Source organism: Anomaloglossus baeobatrachus, unplaced genomic scaffold (assembly GCF_048569485.1).
Source record: "Anomaloglossus baeobatrachus isolate aAnoBae1 unplaced genomic scaffold, aAnoBae1.hap1 Scaffold_599, whole genome shotgun sequence".
Taxonomy (NCBI): Eukaryota; Metazoa; Chordata; class Amphibia; order Anura; family Aromobatidae; genus Anomaloglossus; species Anomaloglossus baeobatrachus.
Genome location: NW_027444963.1, coordinates 118816 through 137657, shown reverse-complemented (window position 1 = coordinate 137657; position 18842 = coordinate 118816). Strand labels below are relative to the sequence as shown.

The 18842-nt window shown below is 46.8% G+C and overlaps 11 non-coding genes across 11 annotated transcripts; all 11 read right to left on the bottom strand.

Moving 5' to 3' along the window:
• Window positions 1-1343: 1343 nt before the first annotated feature.
• LOC142285322 (U2 spliceosomal RNA) lies at window positions 1344-1534 on the bottom strand. The gene has a single exon (XR_012746733.1). It is a non-coding gene; the product is annotated as a U2 spliceosomal RNA (small nuclear RNA).
• A 1387-nt stretch (window positions 1535-2921) lies between these two features.
• Window positions 2922-3112, bottom strand: LOC142285321 (U2 spliceosomal RNA). Its single transcript, XR_012746732.1, has one exon. It is a non-coding gene; the product is annotated as a U2 spliceosomal RNA (small nuclear RNA).
• Window positions 3113-4499: 1387 nt separating this feature from the next.
• LOC142285319 (U2 spliceosomal RNA) lies at window positions 4500-4690 on the bottom strand. Its single transcript, XR_012746730.1, has one exon. It is a non-coding gene; the product is annotated as a U2 spliceosomal RNA (small nuclear RNA).
• Window positions 4691-6077: 1387 nt separating this feature from the next.
• LOC142285318 (U2 spliceosomal RNA) lies at window positions 6078-6268 on the bottom strand. Its single transcript, XR_012746729.1, has one exon. It is a non-coding gene; the product is annotated as a U2 spliceosomal RNA (small nuclear RNA).
• A 1387-nt stretch (window positions 6269-7655) lies between these two features.
• LOC142285317 (U2 spliceosomal RNA) lies at window positions 7656-7846 on the bottom strand. Its single transcript, XR_012746728.1, has one exon. It is a non-coding gene; the product is annotated as a U2 spliceosomal RNA (small nuclear RNA).
• Window positions 7847-9233: 1387 nt separating this feature from the next.
• LOC142285353 (U2 spliceosomal RNA) lies at window positions 9234-9429 on the bottom strand. Its single transcript, XR_012746758.1, has one exon. It is a non-coding gene; the product is annotated as a U2 spliceosomal RNA (small nuclear RNA).
• Window positions 9430-11614: 2185 nt separating this feature from the next.
• Window positions 11615-11805, bottom strand: LOC142285302 (U2 spliceosomal RNA). Its single transcript, XR_012746714.1, has one exon. It is a non-coding gene; the product is annotated as a U2 spliceosomal RNA (small nuclear RNA).
• Window positions 11806-13192: 1387 nt separating this feature from the next.
• LOC142285315 (U2 spliceosomal RNA) lies at window positions 13193-13383 on the bottom strand. The gene has a single exon (XR_012746727.1). It is a non-coding gene; the product is annotated as a U2 spliceosomal RNA (small nuclear RNA).
• Window positions 13384-14770: 1387 nt separating this feature from the next.
• LOC142285314 (U2 spliceosomal RNA) lies at window positions 14771-14961 on the bottom strand. The gene has a single exon (XR_012746726.1). It is a non-coding gene; the product is annotated as a U2 spliceosomal RNA (small nuclear RNA).
• Window positions 14962-16348: 1387 nt separating this feature from the next.
• Window positions 16349-16539, bottom strand: LOC142285313 (U2 spliceosomal RNA). Its single transcript, XR_012746725.1, has one exon. It is a non-coding gene; the product is annotated as a U2 spliceosomal RNA (small nuclear RNA).
• A 1387-nt stretch (window positions 16540-17926) lies between these two features.
• Window positions 17927-18117, bottom strand: LOC142285312 (U2 spliceosomal RNA). The gene has a single exon (XR_012746724.1). It is a non-coding gene; the product is annotated as a U2 spliceosomal RNA (small nuclear RNA).
• Between the last annotated feature and the right edge of the window lie 725 nt (window positions 18118-18842).

Genomic DNA, 18842 nt, shown 5'->3' with positions numbered 1-18842 from the left:
GGACACATCTTAGGGAGAGAGAGCGAGAGGGAGACAAACCCACGCCTACACAAGACATTTTGTCACCCAAGCCAACCCTTGAAAAGGCTGCTTTGCAGAGCCAAAACAAGAAGAATGGTGCGTTTTGCAGCCGCCGCCCACTGCAATGAATCTGAATAACTCCTCCTTTAGGGCGCAAGCAACTCCCCTCCCCCTTGCAGTCTTTCCAATTCACGATACAAAAAGACGGACAGGACAGGTTGCCTGACTTTCCGTCACTGCCACCCTTTGCCATCCTTACCCGTAGAAAGCCCTTTCATCATCCCCAAACCCTAATCTTTTCCCTTTCCTTCCCAGCCCCCAAACCCTGCCCTCTGTACCTTTCTCACCACCCGCTTCCCTTCTCCTGTCATCCCCCTACCACCCGGGAAAAAAAGAGATTGCCCCCTCCTTCCACTAGCCCACCCTCCCACCCAAAGAACAACTTCTTCTGCGCAGCTTGTTTTCTAGGCAGCAGCGCTATTGTGATGTCATCGGGGGGCATTGTGACAAGCCGCCAGTGTTCCGTCTCTTCATGTTGTGCACAGTTCAAACGGAAAATACATCAACAGGCAGACTACAGAAAAGCTTACTATCAAAGGTTAGAGGGGGGCTTTCTCAGAGGGCTTTTTACAGTTTTTCTATTCCCAATTAGCCGTTTAAGTGTACTTATTGAAAGTAGTAATTCTTTCATAGGCCGCCCTTTCTTAGTATTTGACGTTCCTTATATTGCGGTATGAGGCTTCGCAGTAGGTTGCAAACATTCATCACCCATGACTGTCCCCAATTGAGCTCAGAAGCTCAATGTCTATCATGACCTCTCTTTTAGAATGTCCAAGAGCAAGCAAACTATTCCTCCAGGAGAGGGCGCCAACAGACTACTAAAGAGATCATCATTACTCAAAGAAAACCCCAAAAACCAATGCATGATAGGAATAAACAGGTAACTTTCTTTGGAGTGGAAGCGGAGAGATCGCACCAGATGCCAATTCTAGATGTTATCACACCTGTGGTCACTGCAGCAGCAGGTGAATCCACTTTGTCCAAAAGGGATCTATTCCATTCAATTGCAAATGATCTAGATAAGACAGAGAACTGCAGCACGGGGACATAGCCGAGTTGGTCAGGTTGAGTGGTGATGAGTTTGCTATTTGGATGAATAAAGAAAGTCAAAAGTGTGAAAGATAAAAAACAAAAGGAGGAAGTGTGAAAAGTGAATGGGCCAAATTGAGGTGCATATGAAGACGTATGCTTTCTTCCAATTCATTAAATCGGGCTAATATGAATCAGGTGAATTGAGTTCTGCTTTTGGAAACTGGGTTAAGAAGGGGTGCACCGTTCCTGGAGGTACTGCAATACCAGGTCAATGCGTGGAGTGGACAGAGCAAGCTCTTTTTCCATCTCCCTGTTCTAAAAATCCATTTAATATATGGTCCCCAGATAGGGGACGTATCAGATATTAAACTGATAAGAACAGATACTACACTTGATCTTAGCCAAAAGGCCGAGAAGCGATAACCAGAATTGGTTTGGGCCTCGAGTGGCACCCTGGCCTATGCCGGACACATCTTAGGGAGAGAGAGCGAGAGGGAGACAAACCCACGCCTACACAAGACATTTTGTCACCCAAGCCAACCCTTGAAAAGGCTGCTTTGCAGAGCCAAAACAAGAAGAATGGTGCGTTTTGCAGCCGCCGCCCACTGCAATGAATCTGAATAACTCCTCCTTTAGGGCGCAAGCAACTCCCCTCCCCCTTGCAGTCTTTCCAATTCACGATACAAAAAGACGGACAGGACAGGTTGCCTGACTTTCCGTCACTGCCACCCTTTGCCATCCTTACCCGTAGAAAGCCCTTTCATCATCCCCAAACCCTAATCTTTTCCCTTTCCTTCCCAGCCCCCAAACCCTGCCCTCTGTACCTTTCTCACCACCCGCTTCCCTTCTCCTGTCATCCCCCTACCACCCGGGAAAAAAAGAGATTGCCCCCTCCTTCCACTAGCCCACCCTCCCACCCAAAGAACAACTTCTTCTGCGCAGCTTGTTTTCTAGGCAGCAGCGCTATTGTGATGTCATCGGGGGGCATTGTGACAAGCCGCCAGTGTTCCGTCTCTTCATGTTGTGCACAGTTCAAACGGAAAATACATCAACAGGCAGACTACAGAAAAGCTTACTATCAAAGGTTAGAGGGGGGCTTTCTCAGAGGGCTTTTTACAGTTTTTCTATTCCCAATTAGCCGTTTAAGTGTACTTATTGAAAGTAGTAATTCTTTCATAGGCCGCCCTTTCTTAGTATTTGACGTTCCTTATATTGCGGTATGAGGCTTCGCAGTAGGTTGCAAACATTCATCACCCATGACTGTCCCCAATTGAGCTCAGAAGCTCAATGTCTATCATGACCTCTCTTTTAGAATGTCCAAGAGCAAGCAAACTATTCCTCCAGGAGAGGGCGCCAACAGACTACTAAAGAGATCATCATTACTCAAAGAAAACCCCAAAAACCAATGCATGATAGGAATAAACAGGTAACTTTCTTTGGAGTGGAAGCGGAGAGATCGCACCAGATGCCAATTCTAGATGTTATCACACCTGTGGTCACTGCAGCAGCAGGTGAATCCACTTTGTCCAAAAGGGATCTATTCCATTCAATTGCAAATGATCTAGATAAGACAGAGAACTGCAGCACGGGGACATAGCCGAGTTGGTCAGGTTGAGTGGTGATGAGTTTGCTATTTGGATGAATAAAGAAAGTCAAAAGTGTGAAAGATAAAAAACAAAAGGAGGAAGTGTGAAAAGTGAATGGGCCAAATTGAGGTGCATATGAAGACGTATGCTTTCTTCCAATTCATTAAATCGGGCTAATATGAATCAGGTGAATTGAGTTCTGCTTTTGGAAACTGGGTTAAGAAGGGGTGCACCGTTCCTGGAGGTACTGCAATACCAGGTCAATGCGTGGAGTGGACAGAGCAAGCTCTTTTTCCATCTCCCTGTTCTAAAAATCCATTTAATATATGGTCCCCAGATAGGGGACGTATCAGATATTAAACTGATAAGAACAGATACTACACTTGATCTTAGCCAAAAGGCCGAGAAGCGATAACCAGAATTGGTTTGGGCCTCGAGTGGCACCCTGGCCTATGCCGGACACATCTTAGGGAGAGAGAGCGAGAGGGAGACAAACCCACGCCTACACAAGACATTTTGTCACCCAAGCCAACCCTTGAAAAGGCTGCTTTGCAGAGCCAAAACAAGAAGAATGGTGCGTTTTGCAGCCGCCGCCCACTGCAATGAATCTGAATAACTCCTCCTTTAGGGCGCAAGCAACTCCCCTCCCCCTTGCAGTCTTTCCAATTCACGATACAAAAAGACGGACAGGACAGGTTGCCTGACTTTCCGTCACTGCCACCCTTTGCCATCCTTACCCGTAGAAAGCCCTTTCATCATCCCCAAACCCTAATCTTTTCCCTTTCCTTCCCAGCCCCCAAACCCTGCCCTCTGTACCTTTCTCACCACCCGCTTCCCTTCTCCTGTCATCCCCCTACCACCCGGGAAAAAAAGAGATTGCCCCCTCCTTCCACTAGCCCACCCTCCCACCCAAAGAACAACTTCTTCTGCGCAGCTTGTTTTCTAGGCAGCAGCGCTATTGTGATGTCATCGGGGGGCATTGTGACAAGCCGCCAGTGTTCCGTCTCTTCATGTTGTGCACAGTTCAAACGGAAAATACATCAACAGGCAGACTACAGAAAAGCTTACTATCAAAGGTTAGAGGGGGGCTTTCTCAGAGGGCTTTTTACAGTTTTTCTATTCCCAATTAGCCGTTTAAGTGTACTTATTGAAAGTAGTAATTCTTTCATAGGCCGCCCTTTCTTAGTATTTGACGTTCCTTATATTGCGGTATGAGGCTTCGCAGTAGGTTGCAAACATTCATCACCCATGACTGTCCCCAATTGAGCTCAGAAGCTCAATGTCTATCATGACCTCTCTTTTAGAATGTCCAAGAGCAAGCAAACTATTCCTCCAGGAGAGGGCGCCAACAGACTACTAAAGAGATCATCATTACTCAAAGAAAACCCCAAAAACCAATGCATGATAGGAATAAACAGGTAACTTTCTTTGGAGTGGAAGCGGAGAGATCGCACCAGATGCCAATTCTAGATGTTATCACACCTGTGGTCACTGCAGCAGCAGGTGAATCCACTTTGTCCAAAAGGGATCTATTCCATTCAATTGCAAATGATCTAGATAAGACAGAGAACTGCAGCACGGGGACATAGCCGAGTTGGTCAGGTTGAGTGGTGATGAGTTTGCTATTTGGATGAATAAAGAAAGTCAAAAGTGTGAAAGATAAAAAACAAAAGGAGGAAGTGTGAAAAGTGAATGGGCCAAATTGAGGTGCATATGAAGACGTATGCTTTCTTCCAATTCATTAAATCGGGCTAATATGAATCAGGTGAATTGAGTTCTGCTTTTGGAAACTGGGTTAAGAAGGGGTGCACCGTTCCTGGAGGTACTGCAATACCAGGTCAATGCGTGGAGTGGACAGAGCAAGCTCTTTTTCCATCTCCCTGTTCTAAAAATCCATTTAATATATGGTCCCCAGATAGGGGACGTATCAGATATTAAACTGATAAGAACAGATACTACACTTGATCTTAGCCAAAAGGCCGAGAAGCGATAACCAGAATTGGTTTGGGCCTCGAGTGGCACCCTGGCCTATGCCGGACACATCTTAGGGAGAGAGAGCGAGAGGGAGACAAACCCACGCCTACACAAGACATTTTGTCACCCAAGCCAACCCTTGAAAAGGCTGCTTTGCAGAGCCAAAACAAGAAGAATGGTGCGTTTTGCAGCCGCCGCCCACTGCAATGAATCTGAATAACTCCTCCTTTAGGGCGCAAGCAACTCCCCTCCCCCTTGCAGTCTTTCCAATTCACGATACAAAAAGACGGACAGGACAGGTTGCCTGACTTTCCGTCACTGCCACCCTTTGCCATCCTTACCCGTAGAAAGCCCTTTCATCATCCCCAAACCCTAATCTTTTCCCTTTCCTTCCCAGCCCCCAAACCCTGCCCTCTGTACCTTTCTCACCACCCGCTTCCCTTCTCCTGTCATCCCCCTACCACCCGGGAAAAAAAGAGATTGCCCCCTCCTTCCACTAGCCCACCCTCCCACCCAAAGAACAACTTCTTCTGCGCAGCTTGTTTTCTAGGCAGCAGCGCTATTGTGATGTCATCGGGGGGCATTGTGACAAGCCGCCAGTGTTCCGTCTCTTCATGTTGTGCACAGTTCAAACGGAAAATACATCAACAGGCAGACTACAGAAAAGCTTACTATCAAAGGTTAGAGGGGGGCTTTCTCAGAGGGCTTTTTACAGTTTTTCTATTCCCAATTAGCCGTTTAAGTGTACTTATTGAAAGTAGTAATTCTTTCATAGGCCGCCCTTTCTTAGTATTTGACGTTCCTTATATTGCGGTATGAGGCTTCGCAGTAGGTTGCAAACATTCATCACCCATGACTGTCCCCAATTGAGCTCAGAAGCTCAATGTCTATCATGACCTCTCTTTTAGAATGTCCAAGAGCAAGCAAACTATTCCTCCAGGAGAGGGCGCCAACAGACTACTAAAGAGATCATCATTACTCAAAGAAAACCCCAAAAACCAATGCATGATAGGAATAAACAGGTAACTTTCTTTGGAGTGGAAGCGGAGAGATCGCACCAGATGCCAATTCTAGATGTTATCACACCTGTGGTCACTGCAGCAGCAGGTGAATCCACTTTGTCCAAAAGGGATCTATTCCATTCAATTGCAAATGATCTAGATAAGACAGAGAACTGCAGCACGGGGACATAGCCGAGTTGGTCAGGTTGAGTGGTGATGAGTTTGCTATTTGGATGAATAAAGAAAGTCAAAAGTGTGAAAGATAAAAAACAAAAGGAGGAAGTGTGAAAAGTGAATGGGCCAAATTGAGGTGCATATGAAGACGTATGCTTTCTTCCAATTCATTAAATCGGGCTAATATGAATCAGGTGAATTGAGTTCTGCTTTTGGAAACTGGGTTAAGAAGGGGTGCACCGTTCCTGGAGGTACTGCAATACCAGGTCAATGCGTGGAGTGGACAGAGCAAGCTCTTTTTCCATCTCCCTGTTCTAAAAATCCATTTAATATATGGTCCCCAGATAGGGGACGTATCAGATATTAAACTGATAAGAACAGATACTACACTTGATCTTAGCCAAAAGGCCGAGAAGCGATAACCAGAATTGGTTTGGGCCTCGAGTGGCACCCTGGCCTATGCCGGACACATCTTAGGGAGAGAGAGCGAGAGGGAGACAAACCCACGCCTACACAAGACATTTTGTCACCCAAGCCAACCCTTGAAAAGGCTGCTTTGCAGAGCCAAAACAAGAAGAATGGTGCGTTTTGCAGCCGCCGCCCACTGCAATGAATCTGAATAACTCCTCCTTTAGGGCGCAAGCAACTCCCCTCCCCCTTGCAGTCTTTCCAATTCACGATACAAAAAGACGGACAGGACAGGTTGCCTGACTTTCCGTCACTGCCACCCTTTGCCATCCTTACCCGTAGAAAGCCCTTTCATCATCCCCAAACCCTAATCTTTTCCCTTTCCTTCCCAGCCCCCAAACCCTGCCCTCTGTACCTTTCTCACCACCCGCTTCCCTTCTCCTGTCATCCCCCTACCACCCGGGAAAAAAAGAGATTGCCCCCTCCTTCCACTAGCCCACCCTCCCACCCAAAGAACAACTTCTTCTGCGCAGCTTGTTTTCTAGGCAGCAGCGCTATTGTGATGTCATCGGGGGGCATTGTGACAAGCCGCCAGTGTTCCGTCTCTTCATGTTGTGCACAGTTCAAACGGAAAATACATCAACAGGCAGACTACAGAAAAGCTTACTATCAAAGGTTAGAGGGGGGCTTTCTCAGAGGGCTTTTTACAGTTTTTCTATTCCCAATTAGCCGTTTAAGTGTACTTATTGAAAGTAGTAATTCTTTCATAGGCCGCCCTTTCTTAGTATTTGACGTTCCTTATATTGCGGTATGAGGCTTCGCAGTAGGTTGCAAACATTCATCACCCATGACTGTCCCCAATTGAGCTCAGAAGCTCAATGTCTATCATGACCTCTCTTTTAGAATGTCCAAGAGCAAGCAAACTATTCCTCCAGGAGAGGGCGCCAACAGACTACTAAAGAGATCATCATTACTCAAAGAAAACCCCAAAAACCAATGCATGATAGGAATAAACAGGTAACTTTCTTTGGAGTGGAAGCGGAGAGATCGCACCAGATGCCAATTCTAGATGTTATCACACCTGTGGTCACTGCAGCAGCAGGTGAATCCACTTTGTCCAAAAGGGATCTATTCCATTCAATTGCAAATGATCTAGATAAGACAGAGAACTGCAGCACGGGGACATAGCCGAGTTGGTCAGGTTGAGTGGTGATGAGTTTGCTATTTGGATGAATAAAGAAAGTCAAAAGTGTGAAAGATAAAAAACAAAAGGAGGAAGTGTGAAAAGTGAATGGGCCAAATTGAGGTGCATATGAAGACGTATGCTTTCTTCCAATTCATTAAATCGGGCTAATATGAATCAGGTGAATTGAGTTCTGCTTTTGGAAACTGGGTTAAGAAGGGGTGCACCGTTCCTGGAGGTACTGCAATACCAGGTCAATGCGTGGAGTGGACAGAGCAAGCTCTTTTTCCATCTCCCTGTTCTAAAAATCCATTTAATATATGGTCCCCAGATAGGGGACGTATCAGATATTAAACTGATAAGAACAGATACTACACTTGATCTTAGCCAAAAGGCCGAGAAGCGATAACCAGAATTGGTTTGGGCCTCGAGTGGCACCCTGGCCTATGCCGGACACATCTTAGGGAGAGAGAGCGAGAGGGAGACAAACCCACGCCTACACAAGACATTTTGTCACCCAAGCCAACCCTTGAAAAGGCTGCTTTGCAGAGCCAAAACAAGAAGAATGGTGCGTTTTGCAGCCGCCGCCCACTGCAATGAATCTGAATAACTCCTCCTTTAGGGCGCAAGCAACTCCCCTCCCCCTTGCAGTCTTTCCAATTCACGATACAAAAAGACGGACAGGACAGGTTGCCTGACTTTCCGTCACTGCCACCCTTTGCCATCCTTACCCGTAGAAAGCCCTTTCATCATCCCCAAACCCTAATCTTTTCCCTTTCCTTCCCAGCCCCCAAACCCTGCCCTCTGTACCTTTCTCACCACCCGCTTCCCTTCTCCTGTCATCCCCCTACCACCCGGGAAAAAAAGAGATTGCCCCCTCCTTCCACTAGCCCACCCTCCCACCCAAAGAACAACTTCTTCTGCGCAGCTTGTTTTCTAGGCAGCAGCGCTATTGTGATGTCATCGGGGGGCATTGTGACAAGCCGCCAGTGTTCCGTCTCTTCATGTTGTGCACAGTTCAAACGGAAAATACATCAACAGGCAGACTACAGAAAAGCTTACTATCAAAGGTTAGAGGGGGGCTTTCTCAGAGGGCTTTTTACAGTTTTTCTATTCCCAATTAGCCGTTTAAGTGTACTTATTGAAAGTAGTAATTCTTTCATAGGCCGCCCTTTCTTAGTATTTGACGTTCCTTATATTGCGGTATGAGGCTTCGCAGTAGGTTGCAAACATTCATCACCCATGACTGTCCCCAATTGAGCTCAGAAGCTCAATGTCTATCATGACCTCTCTTTTAGAATGTCCAAGAGCAAGCAAACTATTCCTCCAGGAGAGGGCGCCAACAGACTACTAAAGAGATCATCATTACTCAAAGAAAACCCCAAAAACCAATGCATGATAGGAATAAACAGGTAACTTTCTTTGGAGTGGAAGCGGAGAGATCGCACCAGATGCCAATTCTAGATGTTATCACACCTGTGGTCACTGCAGCAGCAGGTGAATCCACTTTGTCCAAAAGGGATCTATTCCATTCAATTGCAAATGATCTAGATAAGACAGAGAACTGCAGCACGGGGACATAGCCGAGTTGGTCAGGTTGAGTGGTGATGAGTTTGCTATTTGGATGAATAAAGAAAGTCAAAAGTGTGAAAGATAAAAAACAAAAGGAGGAAGTGTGAAAAGTGAATGGGCCAAATTGAGGTGCATATGAAGACGTATGCTTTCTTCCAATTCATTAAATCGGGCTAATATGAATCAGGTGAATTGAGTTCTGCTTTTGGAAACTGGGTTAAGAAGGGGTGCACCGTTCCTGGAGGTACTGCAATACCAGGTCAATGCGTGGAGTGGACAGAGCAAGCTCTTTTTCCATCTCCCTGTTCTAAAAATCCATTTAATATATGGTCCCCAGATAGGGGACGTATCAGATATTAAACTGATAAGAACAGATTTTGATTTAATGAAGCTTTCCAAAGCACCACAAAAAATGCATGACCGAAGTCACACCAAAAACAGTGCAAAGGCTAGGATTCGTGTGGACCCCACCGTGAGGAGAGGGTCCCCAAAAATCAACCCCGTCCCTCCGAGCCAGAAGGCCACAGCAAGGGTCAGGGATCTTCGGTGCTCCCCCAAGCCGAAGCCTGGTTGAGCCTTGTCGTTGCTCCCAGCGTCCACCCAGGCATCTTACCCAAGTGGAGTAGAGAGCTACTAGTTGTTGGTTTCGCAGCCGAAACTGCCCGGACCGTCAACCGGTGTTGGTTTCTCAGCCCAAGGCTAACCGGACCTCCAACCGGGTGTTGGTTTCTCAGCCGAAGCTGACCCAGACCTCCAACCGGGTGTTGGTTTCTCAGCCGAAGCTGAGCCAGACCTCCAACCGGGTGTTAGTTTCTCAGCCCAAAGCTGACCAGACCTCCGACCGGGATTATAAAAATTTCCCTTCCTAGCCAGAAGGCCGGGATAGGGTAATATGCTCAAAAAGTATGGAAAGGCAAGGTACGGTGTGCTACAGAGCCCAAGGCTTGCCGGGGTCCCAAGCCAGCAAGCTCAGACTCACTCCAGGGTCGTCAGTCCTGGGTCACGTTGTACCATAGCCCCCCACCCTTACTCAGTCTAATAGCCTCGATCCTGGTAGGGCCATGTTTTCCTCTAGATGAATATACTATCCACCCAGAGTACTAGCAAGCGCAACCTTCCAGTGTGCATTGTATCATTGTACTAAGGTGGCCTGGAGCTTAAACCACCTCTTCGAACAACACTACACTTGATCTTAGCCAAAAGGCCGAGAAGCGATAACCAGAATTGGTTTGGGCCTCGAGTGGCACCCTGGCCTATGCCGGACACATCTTAGGGAGAGAGAGCGAGAGGGAGACAAACCCACGCCTACACAAGACATTTTGTCACCCAAGCCAACCCTTGAAAAGGCTGCTTTGCAGAGCCAAAACAAGAAGAATGGTGCGTTTTGCAGCCGCCGCCCACTGCAATGAATCTGAATAACTCCTCCTTTAGGGCGCAAGCAACTCCCCTCCCCCTTGCAGTCTTTCCAATTCACGATACAAAAAGACGGACAGGACAGGTTGCCTGACTTTCCGTCACTGCCACCCTTTGCCATCCTTACCCGTAGAAAGCCCTTTCATCATCCCCAAACCCTAATCTTTTCCCTTTCCTTCCCAGCCCCCAAACCCTGCCCTCTGTACCTTTCTCACCACCCGCTTCCCTTCTCCTGTCATCCCCCTACCACCCGGGAAAAAAAGAGATTGCCCCCTCCTTCCACTAGCCCACCCTCCCACCCAAAGAACAACTTCTTCTGCGCAGCTTGTTTTCTAGGCAGCAGCGCTATTGTGATGTCATCGGGGGGCATTGTGACAAGCCGCCAGTGTTCCGTCTCTTCATGTTGTGCACAGTTCAAACGGAAAATACATCAACAGGCAGACTACAGAAAAGCTTACTATCAAAGGTTAGAGGGGGGCTTTCTCAGAGGGCTTTTTACAGTTTTTCTATTCCCAATTAGCCGTTTAAGTGTACTTATTGAAAGTAGTAATTCTTTCATAGGCCGCCCTTTCTTAGTATTTGACGTTCCTTATATTGCGGTATGAGGCTTCGCAGTAGGTTGCAAACATTCATCACCCATGACTGTCCCCAATTGAGCTCAGAAGCTCAATGTCTATCATGACCTCTCTTTTAGAATGTCCAAGAGCAAGCAAACTATTCCTCCAGGAGAGGGCGCCAACAGACTACTAAAGAGATCATCATTACTCAAAGAAAACCCCAAAAACCAATGCATGATAGGAATAAACAGGTAACTTTCTTTGGAGTGGAAGCGGAGAGATCGCACCAGATGCCAATTCTAGATGTTATCACACCTGTGGTCACTGCAGCAGCAGGTGAATCCACTTTGTCCAAAAGGGATCTATTCCATTCAATTGCAAATGATCTAGATAAGACAGAGAACTGCAGCACGGGGACATAGCCGAGTTGGTCAGGTTGAGTGGTGATGAGTTTGCTATTTGGATGAATAAAGAAAGTCAAAAGTGTGAAAGATAAAAAACAAAAGGAGGAAGTGTGAAAAGTGAATGGGCCAAATTGAGGTGCATATGAAGACGTATGCTTTCTTCCAATTCATTAAATCGGGCTAATATGAATCAGGTGAATTGAGTTCTGCTTTTGGAAACTGGGTTAAGAAGGGGTGCACTGTTCCTGGAGGTACTGCAATACCAGGTCAATGCGTGGAGTGGACAGAGCAAGCTCTTTTTCCATCTCCCTGTTCTAAAAATCCATTTAATATATGGTCCCCAGATAGGGGACGTATCAGATATTAAACTGATAAGAACAGATACTACACTTGATCTTAGCCAAAAGGCCGAGAAGCGATAACCAGAATTGGTTTGGGCCTCGAGTGGCACCCTGGCCTATGCCGGACACATCTTAGGGAGAGAGAGCGAGAGGGAGACAAACCCACGCCTACACAAGACATTTTGTCACCCAAGCCAACCCTTGAAAAGGCTGCTTTGCAGAGCCAAAACAAGAAGAATGGTGCGTTTTGCAGCCGCCGCCCACTGCAATGAATCTGAATAACTCCTCCTTTAGGGCGCAAGCAACTCCCCTCCCCCTTGCAGTCTTTCCAATTCACGATACAAAAAGACGGACAGGACAGGTTGCCTGACTTTCCGTCACTGCCACCCTTTGCCATCCTTACCCGTAGAAAGCCCTTTCATCATCCCCAAACCCTAATCTTTTCCCTTTCCTTCCCAGCCCCCAAACCCTGCCCTCTGTACCTTTCTCACCACCCGCTTCCCTTCTCCTGTCATCCCCCTACCACCCGGGAAAAAAAGAGATTGCCCCCTCCTTCCACTAGCCCACCCTCCCACCCAAAGAACAACTTCTTCTGCGCAGCTTGTTTTCTAGGCAGCAGCGCTATTGTGATGTCATCGGGGGGCATTGTGACAAGCCGCCAGTGTTCCGTCTCTTCATGTTGTGCACAGTTCAAACGGAAAATACATCAACAGGCAGACTACAGAAAAGCTTACTATCAAAGGTTAGAGGGGGGCTTTCTCAGAGGGCTTTTTACAGTTTTTCTATTCCCAATTAGCCGTTTAAGTGTACTTATTGAAAGTAGTAATTCTTTCATAGGCCGCCCTTTCTTAGTATTTGACGTTCCTTATATTGCGGTATGAGGCTTCGCAGTAGGTTGCAAACATTCATCACCCATGACTGTCCCCAATTGAGCTCAGAAGCTCAATGTCTATCATGACCTCTCTTTTAGAATGTCCAAGAGCAAGCAAACTATTCCTCCAGGAGAGGGCGCCAACAGACTACTAAAGAGATCATCATTACTCAAAGAAAACCCCAAAAACCAATGCATGATAGGAATAAACAGGTAACTTTCTTTGGAGTGGAAGCGGAGAGATCGCACCAGATGCCAATTCTAGATGTTATCACACCTGTGGTCACTGCAGCAGCAGGTGAATCCACTTTGTCCAAAAGGGATCTATTCCATTCAATTGCAAATGATCTAGATAAGACAGAGAACTGCAGCACGGGGACATAGCCGAGTTGGTCAGGTTGAGTGGTGATGAGTTTGCTATTTGGATGAATAAAGAAAGTCAAAAGTGTGAAAGATAAAAAACAAAAGGAGGAAGTGTGAAAAGTGAATGGGCCAAATTGAGGTGCATATGAAGACGTATGCTTTCTTCCAATTCATTAAATCGGGCTAATATGAATCAGGTGAATTGAGTTCTGCTTTTGGAAACTGGGTTAAGAAGGGGTGCACCGTTCCTGGAGGTACTGCAATACCAGGTCAATGCGTGGAGTGGACAGAGCAAGCTCTTTTTCCATCTCCCTGTTCTAAAAATCCATTTAATATATGGTCCCCAGATAGGGGACGTATCAGATATTAAACTGATAAGAACAGATACTACACTTGATCTTAGCCAAAAGGCCGAGAAGCGATAACCAGAATTGGTTTGGGCCTCGAGTGGCACCCTGGCCTATGCCGGACACATCTTAGGGAGAGAGAGCGAGAGGGAGACAAACCCACGCCTACACAAGACATTTTGTCACCCAAGCCAACCCTTGAAAAGGCTGCTTTGCAGAGCCAAAACAAGAAGAATGGTGCGTTTTGCAGCCGCCGCCCACTGCAATGAATCTGAATAACTCCTCCTTTAGGGCGCAAGCAACTCCCCTCCCCCTTGCAGTCTTTCCAATTCACGATACAAAAAGACGGACAGGACAGGTTGCCTGACTTTCCGTCACTGCCACCCTTTGCCATCCTTACCCGTAGAAAGCCCTTTCATCATCCCCAAACCCTAATCTTTTCCCTTTCCTTCCCAGCCCCCAAACCCTGCCCTCTGTACCTTTCTCACCACCCGCTTCCCTTCTCCTGTCATCCCCCTACCACCCGGGAAAAAAAGAGATTGCCCCCTCCTTCCACTAGCCCACCCTCCCACCCAAAGAACAACTTCTTCTGCGCAGCTTGTTTTCTAGGCAGCAGCGCTATTGTGATGTCATCGGGGGGCATTGTGACAAGCCGCCAGTGTTCCGTCTCTTCATGTTGTGCACAGTTCAAACGGAAAATACATCAACAGGCAGACTACAGAAAAGCTTACTATCAAAGGTTAGAGGGGGGCTTTCTCAGAGGACTTTTTACAGTTTTTCTATTCCCAATTAGCCGTTTAAGTGTACTTATTGAAAGTAGTAATTCTTTCATAGGCCGCCCTTTCTTAGTATTTGACGTTCCTTATATTGCGGTATGAGGCTTCGCAGTAGGTTGCAAACATTCATCACCCATGACTGTCCCCAATTGAGCTCAGAAGCTCAATGTCTATCATGACCTCTCTTTTAGAATGTCCAAGAGCAAGCAAACTATTCCTCCAGGAGAGGGCGCCAACAGACTACTAAAGAGATCATCATTACTCAAAGAAAACCCCAAAAACCAATGCATGATAGGAATAAACAGGTAACTTTCTTTGGAGTGGAAGCGGAGAGATCGCACCAGATGCCAATTCTAGATGTTATCACACCTGTGGTCACTGCAGCAGCAGGTGAATCCACTTTGTCCAAAAGGGATCTATTCCATTCAATTGCAAATGATCTAGATAAGACAGAGAACTGCAGCACGGGGACATAGCCGAGTTGGTCAGGTTGAGTGGTGATGAGTTTGCTATTTGGATGAATAAAGAAAGTCAAAAGTGTGAAAGATAAAAAACAAAAGGAGGAAGTGTGAAAAGTGAATGGGCCAAATTGAGGTGCATATGAAGACGTATGCTTTCTTCCAATTCATTAAATCGGGCTAATATGAATCAGGTGAATTGAGTTCTGCTTTTGGAAACTGGGTTAAGAAGGGGTGCACCGTTCCTGGAGGTACTGCAATACCAGGTCAATGCGTGGAGTGGACAGAGCAAGCTCTTTTTCCATCTCCCTGTTCTAAAAATCCATTTAATATATGGTCCCCAGATAGGGGACGTATCAGATATTAAACTGATAAGAACAGATACTACACTTGATCTTAGCCAAAAGGCCGAGAAGCGATAACCAGAATTGGTTTGGGCCTCGAGTGGCACCCTGGCCTATGCCGGACACATCTTAGGGAGAGAGAGCGAGAGGGAGACAAACCCACGCCTACACAAGACATTTTGTCACCCAAGCCAACCCTTGAAAAGGCTGCTTTGCAGAGCCAAAACAAGAAGAATGGTGCGTTTTGCAGCCGCCGCCCACTGCAATGAATCTGAATAACTCCTCCTTTAGGGCGCAAGCAACTCCCCTCCCCCTTGCAGTCTTTCCAATTCACGATACAAAAAGACGGACAGGACAGGTTGCCTGACTTTCCGTCACTGCCACCCTTTGCCATCCTTACCCGTAGAAAGCCCTTTCATCATCCCCAAACCCTAATCTTTTCCCTTTCCTTCCCAGCCCCCAAACCCTGCCCTCTGTACCTTTCTCACCACCCGCTTCCCTTCTCCTGTCATCCCCCTACCACCCGGGAAAAAAAGAGATTGCCCCCTCCTTCCACTAGCCCACCCTCCCACCCAAAGAACAACTTCTTCTGCGCAGCTTGTTTTCTAGGCAGCAGCGCTATTGTGATGTCATCGGGGGGCATTGTGACAAGCCGCCAGTGTTCCGTCTCTTCATGTTGTGCACAGTTCAAACGGAAAATACATCAACAGGCAGACTACAGAAAAGCTTACTATCAAAGGTTAGAGGGGGGCTTTCTCAGAGGGCTTTTTACAGTTTTTCTATTCCCAATTAGCCGTTTAAGTGTACTTATTGAAAGTAGTAATTCTTTCATAGGCCGCCCTTTCTTAGTATTTGACGTTCCTTATATTGCGGTATGAGGCTTCGCAGTAGGTTGCAAACATTCATCACCCATGACTGTCCCCAATTGAGCTCAGAAGCTCAATGTCTATCATGACCTCTCTTTTAGAATGTCCAAGAGCAAGCAAACTATTCCTCCAGGAGAGGGCGCCAACAGACTACTAAAGAGATCATCATTACTCAAAGAAAACCCCAAAAACCAATGCATGATAGGAATAAACAGGTAACTTTCTTTGGAGTGGAAGCGGAGAGATCGCACCAGATGCCAATTCTAGATGTTATCACACCTGTGGTCACTGCAGCAGCAGGTGAATCCACTTTGTCCAAAAGGGATCTATTCCATTCAATTGCAAATGATCTAGATAAGACAGAGAACTGCAGCACGGGGACATAGCCGAGTTGGTCAGGTTGAGTGGTGATGAGTTTGCTATTTGGATGAATAAAGAAAGTCAAAAGTGTGAAAGATAAAAAACAAAAGGAGGAAGTGTGAAAAGTGAATGGGCCAAATTGAGGTGCATATGAAGACGTATGCTTTCTTCCAATTCATTAAATCGGGCTAATATGAATCAGGTGAATTGAGTTCTGCTTTTGGAAACTGGGTTAAGAAGGGGTGCACCGTTCCTGGAGGTACTGCAATACCAGGTCAATGCGTGGAGTGGACAGAGCAAGCTCTTTTTCCATCTCCCTGTTCTAAAAATCCATTTAATATATGGTCCCCAGATAGGGGACGTATCAGATATTAAACTGATAAGAACAGATACTACACTTGATCTTAGCCAAAAGGCCGAGAAGCGATAACCAGAATTGGTTTGGGCCTCGAGTGGCACCCTGGCCTATGCCGGACACATCTTAGGGAGAGAGAGCGAGAGGGAGACAAACCCACGCCTACACAAGACATTTTGTCACCCAAGCCAACCCTTGAAAAGGCTGCTTTGCAGAGCCAAAACAAGAAGAATGGTGCGTTTTGCAGCCGCCGCCCACTGCAATGAATCTGAATAACTCCTCCTTTAGGGCGCAAGCAACTCCCCTCCCCCTTGCAGTCTTTCCAATTCACGATACAAAAAGACGGACAGGACAGGTTGCCTGACTTTCCGTCACTGCCACCCTTTGCCATCCTTACCCGTAGAAAGCCCTTTCATCATCCCCAAACCCTAATCTTTTCCCTTTCCTTCCCAGCCCCCAAACCCTGCCCTCTGTACCTTTCTCACCACCCGCTTCCCTTCTCCTGTCATCCCCCTACCACCCGGGAAAAAAAGAGATTGCCCCCTCCTTCCACTAGCCCACCCTCCCACCCAAAGAACAACTTCTTCTGCGCAGCTTGTTTTCTAGGCAGCAGCGCTATTGTGATGTCATCGGGGGGCATTGTGACAAGCCGCCAGTGTTCCGTCTCTTCATGTTGTGCACAGTTCAAACGGAAAATACATCAACAGGCAGACTACAGAAAAGCTTACTATCAAAGGTTAGAGGGGGGCTTTCTCAGAGGGCTTTTTACAGTTTTTCTATTCCCAATTAGCCGTTTAAGTGTACTTATTGAAAGTAGTAATTCTTTCATAGGCCGCCCTTTCTTAGTATTTGACGTTCCTTATATTGCGGTATGAGGCTTCGCAGTAGGTTGCAAACATTCATCACCCATGACTGTCCCCAATTGAGCTCAGAAGCTCAATGTCTATCATGACCTCTCTTTTAGAATGTCCAAGAGCAAGCAAACTATTCCTCCAGGAGAGGGCGCCAACAGACTACTAAAGAGATCATCATTACTCAAAGAAAACCCCAAAAACCAATGCATGATAGGAATAAACAGGTAACTTTCTTTGGAGTGGAAGCGGAGAGATCGCACCAGATGCCAATTCTAGATGTTATCACACCTGTGGTCACTGCAGCAGCAGGTGAATCCACTTTGTCCAAAAGGGATCTATTCCATTCAATTGCAAATGATCTAGATAAGACAGAGAACTGCAGCACGGGGACATAGCCGAGTTGGTCAGGTTGAGTGGTGATGAGTTTGCTATTTGGATGAATAAAGAAAGTCAAAAGTGTGAAAGATAAAAAACAAAAGGAGGAAGTGTGAAAAGTGAATGGGCCAAATTGAGGTGCATATGAAGACGTATGCTTTCTTCCAATTCATTAAATCGGGCTAATATGAATCAGGTGAATTGAGTTCTGCTTTTGGAAACTGGGTTAAGAAGGGGTGCACCGTTCCTGGAGGTACTGCAATACCAGGTCAATGCGTGGAGTGGACAGAGCAAGCTCTTTTTCCATCTCCCTGTTCTAAAAATCCATTTAATATATGGTCCCCAGATAGGGGACGTATCAGATATTAAACTGATAAGAACAGATACTACACTTGATCTTAGCCAAAAGGCCGAGAAGCGATAACCAGAATTGGTTTGGGCCTCGAGTGGCACCCTGGCCTATGCCGGACACATCTTAGGGAGAGAGAGCGAGAGGGAGACAAACCCACGCCTACACAAGACATTTTGTCACCCAAGCCAACCCTTGAAAAGGCTGCTTTGCAGAGCCAAAACAAGAAGAATGGTGCGTTTTGCAGCCGCCGCCCACTGCAATGAATCTGAATAACTCCTCCTTTAGGGCGCAAGCAACTCCCCTCCCCCTTGCAGTCTTTCCAATTCACGATACAAAAAGACGGACAGGACAGGTTGCCTGACTTTCCGTCACTGCCACCCTTTGCCATCCTTACCCGTAGAAAGCCCTTTCATCATCCCCAAACCCTAATCTTTTCCCTTTCCTTCCCAGCCCCCAAACCCTGCCCTCTGTACCTTTCTCACCACCCGCTTCCCTTCTCCTGTCATCCCCCTACCACCCGGGAAAAAAAGAGATTGCCCCCTCCTTCCACTAGCCCACCCTCCCACCCAAAGAACAACTTCTTCTGCGCAGCTTGTTTTCTAGGCAGCAGCGCTATTGTGATGTCATCGGGGGGCATTGTGACAAGCCGCCAGTGTTCCGTCTCTTCATGTTGTGCACAGTTCAAACGGAAAATACATCAACAGGCAGACTACAGAAAAGCTTACTATCAAAGGTTAGAGGGGGGCTTTCTCAGAGGGCTTTTTACAGTTTTTCTATTCCCAATTAGCCGTTTAA